Raw genomic sequence first — 22,509 nt, 5'->3', positions numbered from 1 at the left:
AAGTATCTAGGAAAGGACAGTTAAGAAGATGCGTTATTTGGATCTACAGCTTTTGACAATATGTGCAGTGTGACATATAAATCGTTTTCTAAAGCTTAATACATATATTATAAATGCACACAATGTTTTTTCCATTTACTGTCTATTTATATAGTTTACATATTTTATTTACATCTTATATACCTTTTAATGTGTATATTACTAGGAAGTAGTGAACCTGAACCTACCGAATGAATGCATTTTCCTATTAATTGGTAGACTCTAAATATAATTTACACCTGCACCCCTATGCAAGCACATTCCCCATTATTTGTTGGACTGAGTTTACAACAGTAAACTTACCCTAACCAGTGTATGCATTCTACAAACTTTATTAGACTGGAGTTAGAATACTAACGCCTTTATTATGACTTCTGCTGACTTTTTCTGAGACCACCAAAGCCGCTGCAGCCAGCATGCCGCCAGTGCTGATGGTATGCTGACTGCCATATTTGGAGTTGTGTTTGGACTCCCGTCCATTTATGGGCAGAAGTCCGATTCCGTCGGCCAGGAGGCGGTTACATCACCAGCACCACCGCGCCAGCAAGACTCTGCCTGCCCTATTACGAGCTGTAAAGTGGCTTGGCGGAATCTTGCTGGCGTGGTGGTGCTGGTGGTGCAAAACTGCCAGGACCCATTCTCTCCCAGACGACCAGCTCACCAGGAAAGGTAAGTTGGTCGTATGAAATGGGGGGGGGGGGGTTGGGTAGTGTTGGGTGCATGTGTGTGGTGTATGAGTGTATGTGTGCAAATGAGGGTGTCTGAGTGCATGTATGTGTGCAAATGGAGGGGTCTGAGTGCGTGTATGTGTGCAAATGGGGTTGTCTGATGCATGTTTGATGCATGTTTGCAATCAGGGGTATCGGGGTGCGAGTAAGTAGGTATGTTTATTAGGATGCATGCGAGTGGGGGTGCATGTGTGCAAGTCTGCGAGTGAGTGGGTGTGTGTGTGTGAATGTATGCGTATGTGGAGGGGTGTGTGTGTGTGAATGTATGTGTATGCCGAGGGGTGTGTGTGTGAATGTATGCGTATATGGAGGGGTGTGTATGTGACTGTGGGGGTGATTCTGACTGCGGCGGACGGCGGTCGCCGCCCGCCACGCGGTTCCCGCCGAAAGACCGCTCCGCGGTCAAAAGACCGCGGCGGTCATTCTGGCTTTCCCACTGGGCTGGCGGGCGACCGCCGAAAGTCCGCCCGCCAGCCCAGCGGGAAACACCCTTCACACGAGGACGCCGGCTCAGAATTGAGCCGGCGGTGTGGGAAGGTGCGACGGGTGCAGTTGCACCCGTCGCGAATTTCAGTGTCTGCTAGGCAGACACTGAAATTCTTTTTGGGGCCCTCTTACGGGGGCCCCTGCAGTGCCCATGCCATTGGCATGGGCACTGCAGGGGCCCCCAGGGGCCCCGCGGCACCCCCTACCGCCATCCTGTTCCCGGCGGGAGAACCGCCAGGAACTGGATGGCGGTAGGGGGTGTCAGAATCCCCATGGCGGCGGAGCGCGCTCCGCCGCCATGGAGGATTCTCAAGGGCAGCGGAAAGTCGGCGGTACACCGCCGACTTTCCGTTCAGCCGCGGTCAGAATGCCCAGCGGTGCACCGCCAGCCTGTTGGCGGTGCTACCGCCGACCTCCGCCATGGCGGTAATTACCGCCAGGGTCAGAATGACCCCCTGTATGCGTTCATGAAGGGGGTGGAGGTGTGGATGATTGTGGAGGGGGGTAGGGTTGTGAATGTTTGCAGAGTGGGGTGCGTATGTGTGAGTGGCGGTTTGTGTATGTCAGTGTGAGAGTGGGTGGGGATGTTAGAATTGGTGTGTACGGTTGGGGGGTGTTTGAAAGTGTGTGGATGGGTTGGGGTGTCTGCATCTGTGTGGACGTGTGGGGGTGTGTTTGCTGGCAAAAGGAATGGGAATTCCTTTCACCTGGTGCATTACCACTAGGGTTTTCGTGGCAGGGTGACTGCCATGGAAAGCCTGGTGGCCTGCAGCCTCGTAATCCAGCCTGCAGGCAGAGGCCTGCCACCGGGCTGGAGGAGCTCCCCGTCGGCCTCATCGGTGCGACTGCACAGGCGTGCTAGGCGGTGTTGTGGCGGTTTGGCTTTCTGCCAAACCCCGCAACTTGTAATGCAGCAGTCTTTACCACCGGGTCCGCGGCATTAAGACCTGATGATCGCCAGCCTTGTAATAAGGTCCTAAATCTTACTCAATTAATGAATGCACTTTCCACAACATTTGTTGGACTAGTATTAGATCAGAAATCTGGCACCACAATCCCCCTGCAATGTTTGCACTTTCCTCAATATTTGTCGGGCTGGGGAAAGAATAGTAAATTTGCCTCTCTCTAAAAATTCAATGTTTGTTAGACTGAAGTTAGAATAGTAAGTTGGTCCCCTTTCAGTGTATGCACTTTCCCCAATAGTTGTCTAATTTTATTTAGTGACCCTCTCCAATGTACTTATTTTCCCCAAACTTTGTTAGAATGATGTTACAATTCTAAATCTGACACCCCTAATATATGCTTTGTCCCCAGTGTTTGTTAGACTGGAGTTAGATTGGTATATTTGACCTCCTCACCCTTTAAAGAATGTGTGTTTTTCTGTAATATTTAAACACATGTATTTAGAAGAATGTACATCAATTGTTAAATTATTTTGGATTGGAGTTAGGTTACTGCATATTACTTTCACCTGGATATATTGAAAATATTTAATATTAATATAAATCTGTATAGATAAAATATTTGATTTATTTTTTATTATTTTGTATTGTTTATTTTAAAAAAGATCAAATTTAAAAATGTTGTCTAGAGTATATTTAATTTGCATATTTTCAAATATTATTATAATGGTTGAATAACTTTAAAAAATATGCTATATGTTTGAAACATGAATAACAATTACATGTTGATATGGTGTTTTATTATTTATTATAAATCGGCAATATTTAATTTTTTTAAATGATGTGGAGGTCATCTAGAATTCTTTGGTATGCTCAGCTTCCCCTTTAGTGGTGCAACTAAAAATTGTTGCTCTGTGTGATTCGCCCTAGTACAAGCATTACTAAAAAGCAGCTTATTTGTTAATTGGTATGAATTATCCTTGCCAGGACATTGTATTTTTGTTTTACATGGATTGTTGCGTTCTGAAGGTATGCAGCTCAAGACCTAAGAGTGCATGAGTCGAGCAACTCCAGCTCTTGTCTCCTGTGAGACATTCAACATTGGGTGATGTTAATGGAATGATACCAGAAAGATTGCATGTGCCCTAGTAATGGTGATAACACTGCCAATCTGCGGGCGGGTTACAAAAAAAAGATGGTTTATGTCCTATAACCTGTGTCAGTAATGAAATGCTGATGTTGGTGAGTCTCCTTCGCAGCAACAGTGGCCACACGTGTTACTGAACGTTGCTAATGATGCTTCGCAAAATGATCCACCAGTTAAAGGATATTGAGCCTCATGTAGACAGCCCATTCATGATCGCAAAGCCTGCGATTTGTGAAAACACAGCGTTTGCAATCACAAAAGTGCTCTATGTACAGAAATCCAATTATAAGTAAAAAATCCTTTCAGACTCACAAAAGGAATTTTCCTATCCTTTCCAAATTCCATGCAGGAGGAGGCATGAATGGAGTGCCCACTCTCCCCCGATTTCCAGTTCAGAAAGAGTGTAACAATGGTTTAGGACTGCAGTTGTGGCCACAAACAATTGATTAATTACTGACCAATGAGCAGGGGTTGGTACTGATTTGCAAAAGGGATCAGGGGATCATGTTGGTAGAACCTGGGGGGGGAGGGGGGGTAGTGATCAAGGGATGTCGCATGCTCCTCCACGAGTCTCACAAAAAACGTTTTTTAACAAGCAGCACTGTTCTTTTAAGGAATGTGTTTGGCTTTAAATAAAAAGGTTTTCCATTCTGGAATGCAATCATAGAAATGTGGGTCTTCTGTTCTCTTCAGGCAACCATTCCTGTGTTTGCAAAGAATCACAGGGTGTTACAAACAGGAGCTGATAACTGAATATAAATTAGGCAGGTCTATTAATAGGTATGTTGATTTGCAAAATACTATTCAATTTGCAATATGTCAGTGGACGATTTATAACCACATTTTAGTGAATGGAATAATAGTATATCATGCCCTCAGATTGTAGAGTATGTGCATCAAGTAATCCTCTCTCCATTCAATATTGTTGGTACTTGAGGTTATCCCCTGTGGAACACTGACAAAAATGGTTTAGGGTGTGGCTCACTACTGTGAAAATGTGACTAAGAAATAGTGGTGAAAACAATTGTTGCCTGGGGGATGTAGTTAAATTTTTTTATTTTGAATGGTCCATTTATCACATGTTAAGGTATCAAAGTAAAGACAAAGTAAAGAAAAGTTATTTATGTTCCACTGGTAGGTATTAACTCTATCACTGACTTCTGCTAAGCCACTGGTATCTGTGATGGCATCATTGCCTTACACCAGCTCTCCTCTGATCTGTCTAATTTTTCTTTCACAGGAAACATGCATTCTCTGTGTGCAAGCAAGAGAAGGAGGCTATCTGCTTGAAAGTCTTGTATATTTTAAATCAGCCGTAAAATCTCAATGTATCTAACAGTTGCAAGGCTGTGTAAGTGGAGAATGGGGTTGTGGGAAAGGTAATCTTTGCCGATGACTTGCATCTTAATATAAAGTCTGTGGGGAAACTTAAGACCAGGTTGGTACTGTTATTTAGAGAACCTGCAAATGTGATTAATGGAGACAATTTATGCACATTCTTCTCTGCAGTGGCACATTTGCTATCCCACCAGGAAGCTCCTAGTGACCAATAATTCCTTCCGATATAATCTCCCAAGAGCTTTTGTAAACAATTACCAGTACATAATACAAAATGTGCGATGTTTCCATGTGTGTGCAGTTAATGAAGTGGCACAAAGTACTATGTGCCAGATGTACAAAACATTTTTACAGTTGTTAACACTACGATTCAGAGTTTATATCTGCAAAAATGCTTGTTCTAATGAATCGATCTCATACCAATTTGGTATTTGTAAGGGAAGTGTTGGAAGCATCCCTCCCAAATAACAAATTGGCAAGGCCTGTATCATTGGTTTGCCATCAAAATCTGGTCACAAATCATTAACAAATTACCCAGTCCCAAATTGGAGTGCTAAATCATTTGCAAATGATAACAGGTCTCCAGTATGAATTTAGAAAATAAATTGTTGGGTGGTAGGCGGCAGGTTCTAATACAAACTTTTTGAAAAAAGAAAACCGTGATTTTTAAATGCAGCCTTTAAAGTAAACAGGTTGCATTTTTTTTAATTGTCTTTATTTAAAGGCGATCACAAGCATGATGGTCTGCTGATTCTTGCTGGCCTCAATTTCTGTGATGGTCACCAGACATAGACAGTCGCAATTTGTGACCTACCCCATTACTATTCATGAGGTAGATTGTATTCTGACCCACTCCGAATCACAATTTTGGAGCCAACCTATTAGTTCATAGGTCAATTTATCAAATTCTTTATTGGTAGCAAATTGTGACGTGTTTTTTCAACCAACATTTCATGCACCAGGCTCCATCTCATATAACCTACAATAGTGATATGTATTGGTTAATAATGTAGATGACATCCTTTCCCAATCCAGCACTGTGGGATTAGCAGATTTATTTACTCAGTAGTAGGTATTTGGAGAGTGTACTGAGTTTTTAGATTTCAATTACCTATAGGAAGGAAGACTGTTGTAGAGAAAGTACTAAGGCAGTCATTTTTCAGTGAGAAAAGCTATGCCTGGAATACAAGGTTTCATCATATGAGGTTTTTTCAAGAATGCTCATTTTGACAAAGTTCTCTGCAATGACAATGCACTGCATTTCAGTTGCCATTAAGTAAGCATTCATCTGTCATACAATTTTATACTAAGTCAAAAGGATAACACAAGAACCATTAACAATGCTTCAGAATATTACTTCTGGGGTGCTTAGGGCCTCATTACGAGTTTGGCGGTCTCAGGACCGCCATGTTGGTGATTGCACCACCAACAGGCTGGAGGAGAAGACCTCCAAATTATGACCATGGTGGTATTCCCAACAGAGTACAGCCAAAGCACCTCCGGCACCGCCACTGCGGTTAGACTGCAACGGACGACAGAAGACACCTGCAGGGCAGCGGAGACCATGTTTCCGCTTGAGAGATTATGACACAGCACACCGCCAAGCTCTCCACCACAGTCACACTACCAGGGAACCCCAGGTAGAAACGAACTACAGAAAAGGAGGCACTTACCTTCAGGAAGCCATACTGGTCCAGAGCCGCCATGGAACCAGAACTAGACGTCATCCCGCTGCTCCTGTTCGCCGAAAGACTTCGGAATCTTTGGTGACGACAGCTGCAACCCTAAGTACACACACTTACCTGTAACTGTTGTATATTGTCAATGTTTGTACACTCACACAACATACCACCAGAAAGGGGGTGCGAGGGTGACACTGACATGCAACTTCACACTGACACTCACACTCACATACAGCCACACACACACACATACACAGTACATACACTACTATAGCATTCACCCTATCGACTATTCTTTGCCACAACTCCATTTCCCTGGCTACTGATGTTTGCTGGACCGCTGATCTGAATAGATATGGCATTACCCTGACAATGTCGTACAGCATGATCCTCAACTCGTCGTCAGTGAAACATGGATATTTTTGTGGGGGCATGGTAGTGATGGTAAAGACAGTGAGGTAGCGAAAAAGACGATTAAAAAATTGTTACTGATTAGGTGTGGGTGCTGTGATGTGATTGGGTGATGGATGTAGTGTATTGTGTGTGGTAGTAGATTTTTGTTGCGTATGTTGTGCAGGTGTGGGATGTGTGTGTAGTGAAATGTGTATGGGTGCCTATTCTTGCTTTTTGTATCTCCCTAAAATATTGTTTGTCAGTGGCTGTGAGTGGCGTTCTGGTTGCAAACGATTGTGGATTGTGTAGGGGTGTTTTATATAGTGCAGTTTGTAGGTGTGTTGGGTGTGGGAATGTGTGTTAGGTGTGGGGTATTCAAACTATTGAAAGTGGTGTAATGTTCTCCTGATGTGAGTTTAGACTGTCATGGTTCGCACCGCCAATGGTTTTCCGCCATGGAATAGCTGCTCTTCCGATTTGTGAATCGTAATTTGATTGGATGTTTTTTGTTGGGCTGGCAGATCTGTTGGTCGAACTGACATTTTTCTGTCCTCCAGTGTCCTGGCAGTTTTGGGAACCTTAATCGGCGGTCGAATGACTGCCAACATGGCGGTCTTTCAGCGGCCGCCACAGCAACGGTCTTGCAGTCAGACTGCCAAAGTTGTAATGAGGCCCTTAGTGTGTGTTAAAAATTAAAGAGCATGTTTTTGAGAAAAGGTAGTCCAAGGCCTGGGCTTGGCATAGTGCGTACAGTCTCATCTCAGCAAAGAGTGAGTTTAACACTGTTGTACCTATGTTTAACCCTTTTTCAGATTCTTTATCCTTGGAAGTCCCTCCTCCTTTCTAGGTCTTGCCTAATAACAGCTTCTGCTGCTGAAAATGTATTGTTGACAATGCCTTTACGTAAAATGGGCTTTGGGACAGAAAGTGTTTATAATTATTTGGCTAGGCTGTCAATCTCATATTCTTTCTTGTTGTTTGATGACTTTGCTTCCTAATCTTGTGTTTTTTGTTTCACTTCTGATGCATGCCTATTTTGTCTCTCAGGACTCCGTGGGAATTAATTTGTTGTGTTAGCCTCTCCCCAGGTGATGTTTCCACCTCACTTCCCCGTGTTCACTGTGCAGCTCTCCCATCCGAGATCACGTGTTACTTCCCCAACCTTCCACATAAGCTTTTTTCCTGCCTTTTTTTGGTTTACCTATGCTAACATCTCCCCCCTTCTTTCACGTATTACGCAGTCTAAATTTTTGGAATTCATGTTTTGCTTTTTGAAGGGCCTCTCGTGCAATTTTTATTTTTTCCGAGACTGTTCAGCATCTGCAACGATCCTTGGCAAAGTAAAAAATGGATTAACACCTTTCAAACATGAAACCTATTTGCTTTTACAGTCCTTGTTAAGTTTGTCCCGACACAATGTTAGCTATACACCAGAGCTCATGTTATCAGAAAAAGCGTTACAAAGTAATTTATACAAAGCTGATTTGGCTCCACAGTTTCAGTGAATCTCTTTATGAGCATGTATTTGGTCAGCAGTTGCATTTGTCCAGTTATGAAGTTATTCCGTTGTTTATAAATGATAGAGACATTCTGAAAGCCTACCCTGTGTCGGGGGCTTTACATAGTGTAATCACATCAGAAATATAGTACAAAGGATTTTTGCATTAGGAATTCTTTGATCAATAAAATAGGAAGGTGTTTAGCATCATGAACTCAGACAAGTTCAATAGGAAGGGGTTTTACATTGTGAATTCAACGACAAACATCACGGTCAGAGGGTTTGCGTTGTTTAACTCGGATAGACTTTCTAACACGGGTCTCTAATTCAGGAACAGCTACAGAAGTCTAGTTTTCATTTTGTGCATTTGCAATTTTATGCTTAGTGTACAGTTATGTGTGTATTATAAAGAACCTTTTATTTTTAAAAGTAAAACTGACTGGACATTTATTTATTAAGTGTTATGTGTGCATGTCTTGTAGCTTTCTGGGCTACATCCTTGAAAAGGCCCTGATTGAACTGCTTCACTGCTCTGCGGGTCAACTGATAAAATAATTTACCTGGTGCTAGTTCGGTTCCGGCAGTAAAATGGTCCCAGTGCTTTGGAACCCACCCTTCTGTTTCTGTTCTTTTTGCAGACCTTCGGTTGCCCAGTGACAGAAGATGGGTTATAATTTGGGAGGGGGCGACGCCCTTCTCACTTAATAAGCACGATCCAAAGAAGCAAAAACATATTACTTAGAGAATATCTGCTCAACCCCTGCTTTAGTACAGCAGAAGCAATAATAACAATTTGAAAGTCAAGAAACAAAATAATAAAATTCCCAAAATGAGTAAGAAAAATGTAATGAGCAAAAAGGTCCAAGATCAAGGACAATGGATCAGAGGACGTGGAAATATGACGTTTTAAATTTAAAGGCAAAAAGTGGCTACAAAATTAAAGCACTGTTCAAAAAACAGTTTGTGGTTAATCAAGATGTACTTGAGATTTCAAACGAACTTTGATTGAACAGAACGATACTCTAAGTTGGTTGTCGTAGTCAAGATTTTTAACTTCTGACTTAGGGCCTGATTTTAATTTTGGTAGACTGTATACTCCATCACAAATGTGACAATGTCCTGTCCACTGTATGATACGTGCATTATAGCCTAGGACATTTGTAATATGGCAGATGGGATATTCAGCATATTTTGATGGAGCATCCCATCCACCAAACTCTAAATAATTACTTAGGGGCCAGGTGTACAAAACGTGTAAGTGGTCACAAACTGTCCGATTAGGAGAATCAGACTGTTTGCAACTGCTAAAAATATTTTTTTTATGTACAAAAGCCCTATCTGCGATTCAGTAACCCATTACTGAATCACAAACAGGGTTTGTGAGTTGGTATCAGGAAGGGGCGTGTTTAGGGTGACCTTTCCTAATACCACATTGCACTAGTATGTGTGAATGTTTTGCAACCAAACTGCGTTGACAAAACATTGACATTTTACCAACTACTTGAAGGCAGAGGTAACCCATTCACAAAGAGGAAGGAGTCCTCTAGGGACCCCTTTCGCTTTGTGAATGTGGGTGAAAACACATTGTAAGAGCAGGTAGTTGTGCCACACAAAACACTGCCACCTCTTAAAAAATAAAAAATGATTTTTGAAACACATTCCGTTTTCCTTAAAGGAAAACGGGCTCCATTTAAAAAAAAAATGCTTTATTTAAAAACAATCAAAGACATGGTGGTCTGCTGACACCAGCAAGCCACCATCCCTGTGATATTTTGCCATTCCCAATGGGTCATAAAGCGAGACCTACTTCTATTTGTGACCTCCTGGGAACTGCAAAATGTTTCAATGAAACACTGGTACACAGGTGTTTGCAATGTCCTAATTGTGAATCTCAAACCTTCACAATTAGAAAATTGCAAACTGATGTTTTCATACATCTGAACTTTAGTTTCTAAAATGGGAGTCAAAATCCTTCAGAAGGGCAAGGTCTGAGGCAGTGGCCGATCATGATCCCGTGAAGTTGGACACGTGATTGTCAATCTCCAGCTGAAGCCACTGGTTTTGGCATCAAAAGATCCAAGTGGATTATGTTGCTACTGAAATAGCTCCAAAGATCAAATAGATATGACAGCTTTCTCTGGCCTAAGGCTAAATTTTTGGACATATTCTAGTTTTTAAAATCCTACAGTGGGGCAAGGCTAGAAATTGCAGTAGGGCAGGTCTCCACAAGTCTGGATAGTTTTACAGCGAGGTCCTCTAAATGCATTTTTAACAGCTTTCTGTGCAAGCTCCCAGGGCAAGCCTGGATATTACTGGTTTTCCCTTCTGGTAGTGATGGAACTAAGGTGCCAAGGGGTGTTCTGGAAGTGAATGTGAACAGAGTCTGCCGACCCCATTTGGGGACAGACATTCAAAAGAAGAATTGATAAGGGTGCACTTTGTTGTGTCAGCTGTCCTTCACCGTTCCCATATGGCTAATCTCGGCTCAGTGGCAGTAATTAAACCCCCTCTTTTTATTTGGCTCAGAGACAGGCTATTGTCTTCTGGGCCAGAGTTGTTAACACTCCTGAGATATGACTCAGATAACCTAAAATACACTTATATATCAAAAGATGAATTTAGTAATTAATTTAAGCTTGTAAAACGAATGGGAACTAGATTTGAATGACTTTTGTAGCATATTTACAAGCACAAATGCAAAATAAATATTTTTATCAAACCTAGGCCTGTCTTACGGAAAATATAGCTGAACTGACACTGTGGCAATAACATTCTGGTCTTCAATCACTGCACTTTCATATATAGTGTGGTTCTTTTTTAAGTATTAGACAATCTGCCTTGTGGGCCAATAAAGCACACTTTAGTGGTGACTTATTAACATATAAATGTTTTCTTTCATAGTAAACACACTTTTCCTTGGCATGTGTTACTTCAGTGCCCAGCCACGACACAGTGGGGAAACAACCTTTACATCAAAAGATTTCTGACATGAAATTATGACACCATCCAACTTCCATAATCCAGGTAAGAAAAGGATATTACTCACCCAACCTCTCTTTATTTTCAGAACTTCTGACTCCACAAAACGAGCCTTCAACAATAAGGCATTTGTCATGTTAAATTTAGAAAGATGTGCTTAAATGTTTTACCTATAAATAAGAAAGCATATTTCCTTGACATTACAAGAAAAAACTCTAAGTACAATACGGATTATTTAACATAAAATATCTGCATTTAAGAACGATGATTTCAATTATGGCTCTGATTCACAAACTGGAGTTCACAAACCAATTAGTCTAAGGGCCTCAGTAAAAGTCTGGCGTTCCAAGGACCACCATACTCATGGTGGCGGTTGGACCGCTAAACTCCAGGCAGTCTGACCATCACATTATGACCCTGGCAGTCAGACCGCCAAGAAACCACTGTTTTAGCTGGGAGCAAGGCTCCTGACGGGCTGGCAGGGGTTGGACTCATGGTCAGTGATCACTACTCCTGTTTCTGCCAGCCTTTCCATGTTGGGGTTCCCGCCATGGAAAGGCTGGTGGAAACACAGTGCAGGGGGCCACAGGGGAGTGCTGGCACCATCGGAATGCGCACTGTCAGAGGGTACTGTAGTGCTACGGTACTGGCCTCTGCTCCCTTAAGGGAGTGAAGAGACCAAGACCGCAGCACTGTTCCCGCCGGTCTGACCGGCAGGAACATTGTAATATTACCGGGGGCAGCCGGTATGATGGCTGCTTGCTCCCCAGAAGTTTGGTGGTCAGAGTTTTCCGACCACCAAACTTGTAATGAGTGCCTAAATCTCTACCTCTCCTATTGTTTTCATAGGGCGAGCCTCACACATGTGAATGTCCTAACTAGTAGTTAAATTAGTGGTAAATGTGAGAGGGATGCTTACTACTAATTGGGAGGAATAAGAATGGGTTGAAGTAGGAGGAGAAGAGATTAGGGAGAAACATGCAACGACCCACAGAGGAATAAGTCCACTGCTATTCACAAATTGAACTTCTAAAGTTCTAACAGCCAAAAAGAACCAACAACAGTAAGAAATATACTCCACTTCAGAGCTGAAGTAAGTCCAACACCACACGTGGCCAACAACTGGTACTGTCACATCTACAGTACAAAATAATGGAGGTTTAAAAATCAGCTTTAATCACTGAACACAGATGAAGAAGACATTTACATTATCTAGAGTGCATCCTATAGAAATTATAAAAACATGGGACAATGGATACTCCTATACCCATGTAAAGTCTTATGAAATGCCAGTTTCCAATACATCCAATTTAACATCTTGAATCACACTTATCTGACCCCAACTAAGCGTCTCAAATGTATCCAAAATCCTCTACAGAGTACCTCAGGTAGGCACATGCTCTGCTAATTACCTATAGTGCATTCAGGAGGAGCTCTGCTATACAAGTAACACTCCAGGCTGTGCATTGTCTAGAATATATATGTGGGGGGAAAAGTGGGATTGGCAAATTGCAATAAAAAATAGAGAAAGTGTACCACTAGATTTTCTGTGCAATACTTCACAGAATCACGGGTCATTTGGATATATGTAGACCGGAGTTATGCGTCCTTGGACTCCAAGATTGTCAAAGGGCACTGGGAAGGGTGATGGGTTTTAGTGACTTGTGACTTGGCATTCGTATTGGCCAAACACAGAATCACAATCAGGTGTAATGCTGTGTCGATCCCTGAGCCAGAACCATGACAGGTGGCCATGCAGCAATGGGCCACATCAGAATCAGCGTCATTGCACAGGGAAGAGTTGCTACGGCTCTGTTGACGCCCCATAGCCGCAGATTGGGAGGATTTATTGCCTGCTATTCTGAGTGACTGCACTCCAACTCAGTCTCGTAGTCACCATCAGAACACACACTAACACATACCCATCCATGGGGCAAGACCATGTTGATCCCGATAGGGCAGGTACATGGTAATCCTTACACCAATGAAAACGTGAACGAAAATAAGAAGTAGGCATTGTACTGTTTGTTAGTTTACTGTTTATTCTTGATATCCGATATTATATGGATGACTCACCATTGGGTCAATGCTGCTGACTCTGTACAGATGAAATCTGCTACGATTGTAATACTGCAGGCAATGTTTGTCTTGTTTGTCAATTGAAATGGCATTTTACATTTTGTTACAACTCAATAAAGATGTAGGGAAAAGTGGCATTATCAAATTGCAACACAAAATAAAGAAGGCGTACCAATAGACTTTTGAACACCCGTGTGAGGAGAAAGTACAAAATGGTGGCCACGATATGAAGAAATATGTGTTGCAATGAAATGGGATGCCTCATACCAGAAGCAGTCGATGAATAGGTCTTTTAGTCACATATTTACAGGAAGCAGAGGCTCATACTAAGGTTTCCTTTACATTTTTTTGTAAGAAAAGAGGTTTCGCCGCTGAAACTGTTAAAATTGCTCCCAACAACCAATGTGCTCAATCAGCAGGCAGCCATTTTCCCTCAGATCCAAACCACGCTCCTGGGGCATCCTTCTTCTTAACTCCACCCCCAAGGACAGACACAAGTTCATAGATACAACTTTGCAGCAGCACCACCTTTCGATCTTTGCTCTTGAAACCCAATGCTCCCCATATAAATCATACTATAAATATCCACTCCTCCATACTTTGCACAATATATGGAGCAGCCTGATACCCAACTGCCCAGGAGAGTGCTTCGGCAGGCTCAACAGTGAAGCTCTAAACAAAAAGCACAATAGATGTTGATCACGGCTTTTTAATTGTTCATATCCATTCACTGTGCACACGAAGACCACATTTGCACAAACAAAAATATACAGGTATGCAAGAAATGCCTGCACATTGGCATTTCAGTATTAAAATCAGCCTGCACTTTGCTGAATGTTATCCAACATGCATTTTGCATTTTTAAAAGAAAGGGGGCAAGGAGAACTGAAATGTGCAGAATGGACGAAACTTAACTGGAAACAAAATTTTAAAAAAAACAAGAAAATGTTACGAATACATTTTATATGGTCAACCTGCTACAAAAGGATGTGAGTCATCTTCAGTCTCATGGACGCTGAGAGAAGGGAAAAAGGACCAATGTTTACAGTTCACTTAGAATGAATAGACAAGAGTGCTTTTGTTCTCACCAATGTCTAGTGCCCGTCTGCACCTGTGGTTAAACAGGTTTTATTCCAAATAGCTCTCGTTGTCACAGCACGCCTTCACTTTTTGAGTAAAAAATATCGAAGTAAAAATGTGCATCAGTCCTATGTAAAGTCTCCTCACCTTAGAAGATCATAAACAAAAATGCACAAATCTGCAGTCAAGTAAAACAAGATGTTCAGAGTGAAAAAAAATCATCCTTTGGATTTTAAGGAGTGTTTTGAGAAGTTCCTACCTGAGGAAATATAATCCTCTGGCGGAAATATAATCCTCTGACACGTTTCATGAATGTCCAACTCACTCCCTAGGCTGCTGTAAAGGACGTGATTGTAATGAGAGAGTTACCAATAAGTACATACCCCAAAAAGTAATTTATCGTTTGTAGCTTAATAGTTGGAGCTTCAATGACATCGCATGTTAAGGTTAAAAAATGCATCAATACATTTATCTCACACTCATCCGAATAATGTTTCGCATATTGCATCAAGATGTATTCAAACTAGGAGTAAGCAAAGTTCGCATTCAAAAATGGGTGAAATTGACAAACTTCACATTTTGCGGATTCTGCCCAGTTTCCCAATTTCAGCCAAGTTCGTTTTCAGAAATTTTCAGCAAAAAAATGAACAACTTGTTCGAAGGTTCGTTCCGTAAATAAGGTTTTTTCATAGTTTTCTTGCACAAACTAACTTAAAGAGTTGTTTTTTTTGCTAATAAATCTCAAAGGAACTACATTGTTCAAAAATAAAATTGTGATGCCCCTGAACCTGAGTGACCCATAAAATGCATTAACCCTATTCTGCGAGAGGTAGTCATTTTGAAAATTCACTGGAACAAAATTCGAATGACACAAAGATCCTTGTTTTCCAAATGGTTTCAATGGATTTGAGGGGTAAAGACTTGCTTGGATTCCTTTGGATTTTCATTTCACCTGTGTTATCTGGACAGGACGTTTAGTTTCAAGTAACTTCCTTTTTACAGTACAAGTTAACTTATTTTCTGTCTTGGATCAGCACCAGAAGTAGGGAAGGTTTGCTGTGACCAACTGACTACCAATGCTTCAGCTGCAGATTAAACCTGACATTCTGGAGTTTTGAATATCGGATAAATATTCGAATATCAGATGAACATTCATGTTTGTGGCCATCATTAAGAGTGTCCTCTCACTTCCGACGGGGCCTGGAACTGTAGCTGCTCTCCCTTTCGAAATTATGAGATCCGCGGGAACTTCACTTATCTCTTTGTTTCATCCCAAGATTTTTGGCTGCTAAAAGCAGCTGGAATCTCTGGGTGAAAGTCGAGCAAAAAATGAAGAATTACCAGGGGATATCAGACCCGGAAATACTGATTTCACCAGTAAGTCTTCATTCCTTAATAGACCCTCAGAGTCTAGCTAGTGATGGGAAAATCCAGCACATTTACCAGGCCACTCATAATGAGGGCCTACATCTTTGGATTCACGACATTTTATTTACTGAGATGGGTTGTGGAATTAATTATTTTCTTTTGGCCATATTGTTTCTGAGACTTATTGGAGAACAAGACTAGAAAATTAGACTTCTTTTTCATTTATAAAAAGAAGAGGTGGCATTTCATTAAAGGGAACTAGTGGCTGCAGAGGGAACATTATAATTTCCCGTGCCTATTACCCTTTCTACTTTGAAGTTCTATCTGCTCGCCTGCCCTTCTGGAAAATCAGTGGAATTCTTAGGGTGTGAGACAGATCAAGTCATCGGACTCATGAAATTCCTGCCAAGATCAGAGTTTATGCTAGGAGGGCATCTACTGGTCTCACAAAACCGTTATCGCCCCCTTATTCCCTCTACAAAGGGATGTAACCAGGGAAAATACTTACTGGCATCCATTTATACATACTTTCCAGAGTTTTAGGACAAATGAGAGGCCATTTATATTTATTTAGTGTTTCTGTGAAGTTCAAGAATATTATTTATCATGAACTTTTGCAATATTGATCCAGATCATTGGAAGATGTGTGCATGTCAAATACTTAGGAAACACTTGTTGCTTGTCGAGAAACTCAGCTATTTATGTATATTGTTGTAAGAATGGCAGTTAAATGATTGAGAACTGATGCTGCCCACAGAGTCTACACACAGCCTCATCCCTTATGTTTAAATCCCTCACTGTTTTTGCTGCTAGGCCTGTCTGGAGGAAAAGTGCAAGGTTTCCAATTATAACAGCCCGGTGAAACTGTACCTTGCATCTGCATACAGACAGGAATCACTGTAATGCGTTCATGGATGAGGGTTTTCTCAAAATCCAACGTAATTTGGGAACCTCTATTAAAGGGTGAATTTCCAGTCCACTTACACAGGTAGGGTCCATTAAAAGATTGACAGTGGGTCATGGCTCACCTGTCTGAACCTGAATTTATATACAAGAGCGAGCCTCCCCCTTATTGGTCTCCTTTTGGATGTACCACTGGTTGGACCCTTTTGTTGTTACCCTTCCAGGATGTTCAATTAATGCTGTCTTTTTCTCCCTAGCAAGGAACAATCCTGAAGGTACATGCCGATGTTCTGCTGGGCTGCTTTACTGCTGGAGCTGACCCTGCCTAAATGGAAGTCCACAGCCAGCTGAAGACGTCCAGAGATGAGTATACATCACCTTGTGGGGCTCTGGTCTGTTCATCAGAGGCAAGAAAAGAGTTACTTCAAGACTGACTTTTGCAAGTGGTTCTTTATTTAAATCTTCTGCTTTGGCGGTGTTCAAGTGCTCAGTTCGCTTGCCAGCTTCACAAATCAAGATAGAAATGATCCAGAGCAAGCCTGTAGTGTCTGTGAGCTTGCATCTTTTGCTGTTGGTCAAACTGTGCATCCTCCAACACATCATCAAGAGGAGTTCCTCTGGGTGATAAGCAATTGTCATTGAGCTTCTAAAGCCCCCAAGTTGCAAAACAGAACTATTTTAGGGAAACAGCATCATTAAACCTAGGAGGCTGTCTTACATCCTTGGACCCAGTAACTCAATCTGTAAAACTGTAAGGCACAGTATATTTACTTTCCAGATTGCTGGTACATTGTTTTGTGTTTGCATGTTCCCATTTGTTTCTAGGTGTTTGCAAATACTAGAGTCATGAATAGTAAAAGTTTACAACTTCACTACAGAGTATGTCAATTTTGGCAGAGGGATGCAATTCTCCATTTTTACAGGGGAGTGATTGAGATCAGTAAGCAATTTCAATCAGTACATGGTTGCTAACATTGTGGAGCCATTTCTATGTGTTCCAAACCTGCTATTGGGTTGTGCTGTCACACTTTTGGGACTGCATGAACGTCTGTGATCAAAAAGTGGTGGCACTCATCGTACAGGGTGCATAGCCTGGACCTGAGTATGTACACTATATTGCATTGCATTACTGTTTTCATTGCATATTACGTTTTGGTGTGCACTTTACTATTTGGTTTTTGTTTAGATTTATCTTTGTTTGTTTTATAAAGCACATCTCTGTCAAAATGAAGCACAAGCAAACTCCAAATTAACCTATGCCTAATCCTCTGGTAGGTTGGCACAAAAGAAGTCAGGCTTAACTTAGGGGCAATGTGTAAAATATTTATGCAGCACTTCTAACAGTAATAAAGTGAAAACAAACAAATCATGTATTAATCTAGAGAAATAGAGTAACATATGATAAATTATTTGTGATTGTTAGAAATGGGGTCTCTAGTTGGCGGAGGTATGCACCCTTGTCCAAGTAGGGACCACAATCCTAGTAAGTGTAAGTCACAGCACAATCCAAATTATCCTGTGCCCACTCTCTGGTAGTTTGGCACTGAGCAGTCAGGCTTAACTTAGAAGGCAATGTGCAAAGTATTTGTGCAATACATTGTACAGTAACACAGTGAAAACTCCACAAAAATACACCACACAGGTTTAGAAAAATAGATAATGTTTAACTGAATAAAATGTCTGTTGAAACAATGAAAACCCAATGTACACAAGCAAAGTTATGAATTTCTAAAGATTAAATCCAACTAAAGCGCTGAGAAAACACAATGGCTCCAACTTGGGCTATCACAGCATTGATGACTGAGTCATTCTCAACAATCAGACACCAGTGGTGCCCGTCACGGAGTTACACAGAGCCCCACCAGGTACAGTACCTTTTGGAAACGAAGAACAAGGACGTCGCACAGAGTCGGAAAGAGGTGTCACAGATGTCGGTGCGGCGTCAGTCTCTTAACAGCTCCCGGGGAGAGAGGCATTGGTCCCATGCTGCAAAGCAGGTGGAGGTGAAGTGCCGGTTCCGTCTGGATGCACGGGGAGGTGATGCGACGTCGACCGCGATGCATTGATTCCTTGTGACCCGGCGGGGTCGCTGGTTCCGGCTTGCAGTGCTGTGATGACCCTGAGTGACATAAGTGGAGTCGCAGTACCATCACACTTGCATTGCTTTGCAGGCCGTGGTCTTTGCGTACAGTGAGGTCCATGGAGCTGGAGAAAGCTGTGGTCTCACTGGTGTCGCTGAAGTCGTACCGGAGTCGCTGGAGTTGGGCACTAGCAAAAAGCTAGCAGTTGAAGTCTTTGCTGACCCTGAGACTTCAGAACAGGAGGCAAGCTCAATCTAAGCCCTTGGAGAGCACTTTTGGGGGAAGGCAGAGTCCTTCCAGCACAGTCGGAGGTCAGCAGGAAAGCAGGGCAACAGCAGGACACCAGTCCTTCTCAGCAAAGCAGTCCAGGGAGTCCTTTGGGCAGCCAGGCAGGTCTTCTGACAGAGTTCAGGTGCAGGTCTAGAAGTGTCTGAGTTGGTGGGGTCATATACCCAGTTTATACAGCCAAAAATGCCTTTGATGTGGGGGAGACTTCAAAGAGTGTTTTTTAAGTGCACGAGTTCTCCTTTCAGCCCAGTCCTCTCTTCCAGGGTCTCTGTGAGGGGTTATCAGTCCTTTTTTTGAGGACAGGCCACTGGCCTTTGAAATGTAAGTGTCAAGCCCTCCACCCTTCCAGCCAAGGAAGACCGATTCAGTATGGAAATGAATGCAGATATGATTGAGTGTCCTGTGTTTGTGCTTGTCTGGGTGAAATGCACAAGGGAGCTGTCAACCAGCACAGACCAGACATTGATTGTAGACAGGCTCTAAGGCACAGATGTTTTTTAAGTTCAGAGAAATGTTCACTGTCTAAAAGTGTCATTTCTAAAATAGTAATATAAAATCCAACCTCACCAATAAGCAGGATTTTCTATTACCATTCTGGCCATACTAAATATGACCTGGTTACCCCTCTCAGATAAGAATCTACCACTCAAAATGAGTATATGATGTCAGTCCTAATGCTAGATTGTGAAAGGAGCAGGCCTGACAGTAGTGGAAAACGAATTTAGGAGTTTTTCACTACCAGGACATATAAAACACATATGCACAAGTCCTACCTTTTATATACATAGCGCCCTGCCCTGCGGGTTACCTAGGGTCGCCTTAGGGGTGACTTGTATGTAAAAAAAGGGAAGTTTAAGGCTTGGCAAGGACCTTTCAATTCCAAGTCAAAGTGGCAATGAAACTGAACACGCAGGCCTGGAAATTGCAAGTCTGAGATATGGTTAAGGGGCTACTTATGTGGGTGGCACAATCAGTGCTGCAGGCCCAATGGTAGCATTTAATTTATAGGCCCTGGGCACATGTAGTGCACTTTACTAGGGACTTACAAGTAAATGAAATATGGCATTTTGGGTATGAACCAATGTTACCATGTTTAAGGGAGAGAGCATATGCACTTTAGTACTGGTTAGCAGTGGTAAAGTGTGCAAAGTCCTAAAACCAGCAAAAACAGTGTCAGAAAAGTGGAGGGAGGCACGCAAAAAGTTGGGGGATGGCCACCCTAAGGCTGTTAGGTCTAACAGTGACCAAAATGACAAAACTCCAATCAGTAGTAGTAAGGATATATCTTTTTACAGCTTTAAGTGAAAATACGGCAAAAAAGCACACAGCAACAACTGTGGTATTCTGGTCACACTAGAGAGGACAAAGCCACAAGTTCAGGCAGACCACAATGGAGCATGGGCTGGCTACAGGGACCAAGTATGACCCACTGAAGAGGTCCTGATATGGAGATACATCACACAATGACTGTTCCAGGAAGCTGCAAGGCTGCGATGTGAAGTCCTGCATCATAGACAAGGATGCCATCAATGAGGGGCTTGCATAGAGGAGTCCTGCATCAATGATTTGTTTTGCACCCACTGGTTCTGAAGAAGTTACAGGGCCTGTGATGTGGTGTTCTAAGTCATCATCGAGGATGTCGTCAACAAGGGAATTGCGATGCAAAGACCTGCATCAAGGATGCATTGCAAAGTGGTGGTTCTGAGGAGGCTGTGGGCTGCAATGCAAAGACGGTGACGGGGATGCATCTTGCAGTGGTATAATGTGGAGTTATGTGAGTTAAAGTGTCGCACTGCAGTTCCAATGTGGAGTTTTGGGAAGCGATGCACCTTGCTGCATCAGTTCTGCAAGGACCACACCTGGGCTGGCAGGGCATCTTCAGGCCCACTTCCAAGGCTCCTGGACTGTTATGGCACCACTTGGAAGGGCAGGACTCACAGCTGGCAGAGTCCTCATGCTGGGTACGTGGTTGTAGGGGCCTGTTCTGTCCTCATCAGGTGGCCAGCCAACTAGACCTAGGAGTCATTCTGGTGCTCTTGTGTTTAATATGCAGGTCCAGTCCTTCTCACTCAGGCAGGAGGCCAGCACAGTAGGGTCCAATATTTATACCTGATGCCCACCCCCATTTTCTGCTTCCCTGTCCTGGCTCCAAATTATCTCAGGTCACAGTAGACTAGTTTCAAACCCTTTCTGAGTGTGCTTGCACAGAGCCTTTGTGATGTGCAAGTGTGGTAGATGACAGCTCTGCCCCCTCATTAAGTTAGTGTGGCTGATCCTGTTAACACTTATCTTCCCTTTGCCTCACTGTCTGAGACTTATACACAAAGTCCAACTGCCAGCTACACCTAGTTATGTGACCCAGGGACAGACTGCACGCACCAAATGGTTATGACAAGAAAACGCCAACTTCCTATAAATGACATTTTCAGAACTGTGACTTCAAATCTGACTTCATCATTAAAGAGGGTTTTACATTACAATTCTTTGGACACCAAACTTGAGCTTCACACCTGCTCCCAATTGAAAGCTTCACTTATTAAACATAATAAGTTAACCTAATGTTATCCTTTGTGACAGGTAGGCTTTGCAAAAATGAAAAACAACTTTAAGAGTTTTCCACTACAAGGACGTGTAACACTTGAAAGTATATGTTCAGTGTTTTAGATACACTGCACTCTGCCCTAAGGGCTGTTTGAGACCTTACCTAAGGGTGGCTTCTATGTATTAATAAAAGAAGGTTTAGGCCTGGAAAAAGGTTTCTTTTGCCATGTTGAATTGGGCAGTAGACAAATTGCACACACAGGCTGCAATTGCAGACCTGAGACATGTTTAAAGGACTAATTAAGTAGATGACACAATTGGTGTGGCTGGCCCACAAGAAGCATTTAATTGACAGGCCCTCTGTGCATCAATAGAACTTTACTGGGGTCTTACAAGTAAATTAAATATGCCTGATGGATGTAAGCCAATGTCACCATGTTTAGAGGAGAGAGCACAAGCATGCTAGCACTAGTTAGCAGTAGTAAAGTGTCCAGAGTCCTGAAGCCAGCAAAAGTGAAATCAGCAATAACAGAAGTAAAAAAAGCAAAATGTTGGGGAAAAATCACTCCAAGGATGTCAGGGCCCACAGGTTCTATTTTAATTCTCCTTCATTAGGCCGAGGGATAAGCCAAGTTTTCTACCTTCTCCTAAATTTCAGATGGTCTAACTCCTTCAAGGGCATTATGGAGCACAATCCACTTTTAAGCTGCAGTTTTTGAAAAGGCTCTTCGATTGTCCTACGATTAACCTTGGGGGCTATAAGGTTTATCTTGGAGGCTGATGCCAGCATGCATGCTGGACAATATAGTTTAAAGCAGGATCTGAGGTTGAAAGATGAGGTTGGTATACAGTTTTATGTACTAAGCATAAAGATTTAAACAGAACTCTTTCCTTTATTGTAAGCCAATGATGTTTTGCCAACATTGGAGAAATGTGGAAGCTAAGCTGTGCCTTAGTACCCAATCTTGCTTCAAAAT

The sequence above is a fragment of the Pleurodeles waltl genome, chromosome 5 (genome assembly GCF_031143425.1).
Source record: "Pleurodeles waltl isolate 20211129_DDA chromosome 5, aPleWal1.hap1.20221129, whole genome shotgun sequence".
Classification (NCBI taxonomy): Eukaryota; Metazoa; Chordata; class Amphibia; order Caudata; family Salamandridae; genus Pleurodeles; species Pleurodeles waltl.
The sequence above is the reverse complement of the archived record's forward strand: the minus strand, read 5'-3'. Positions refer to the sequence as shown.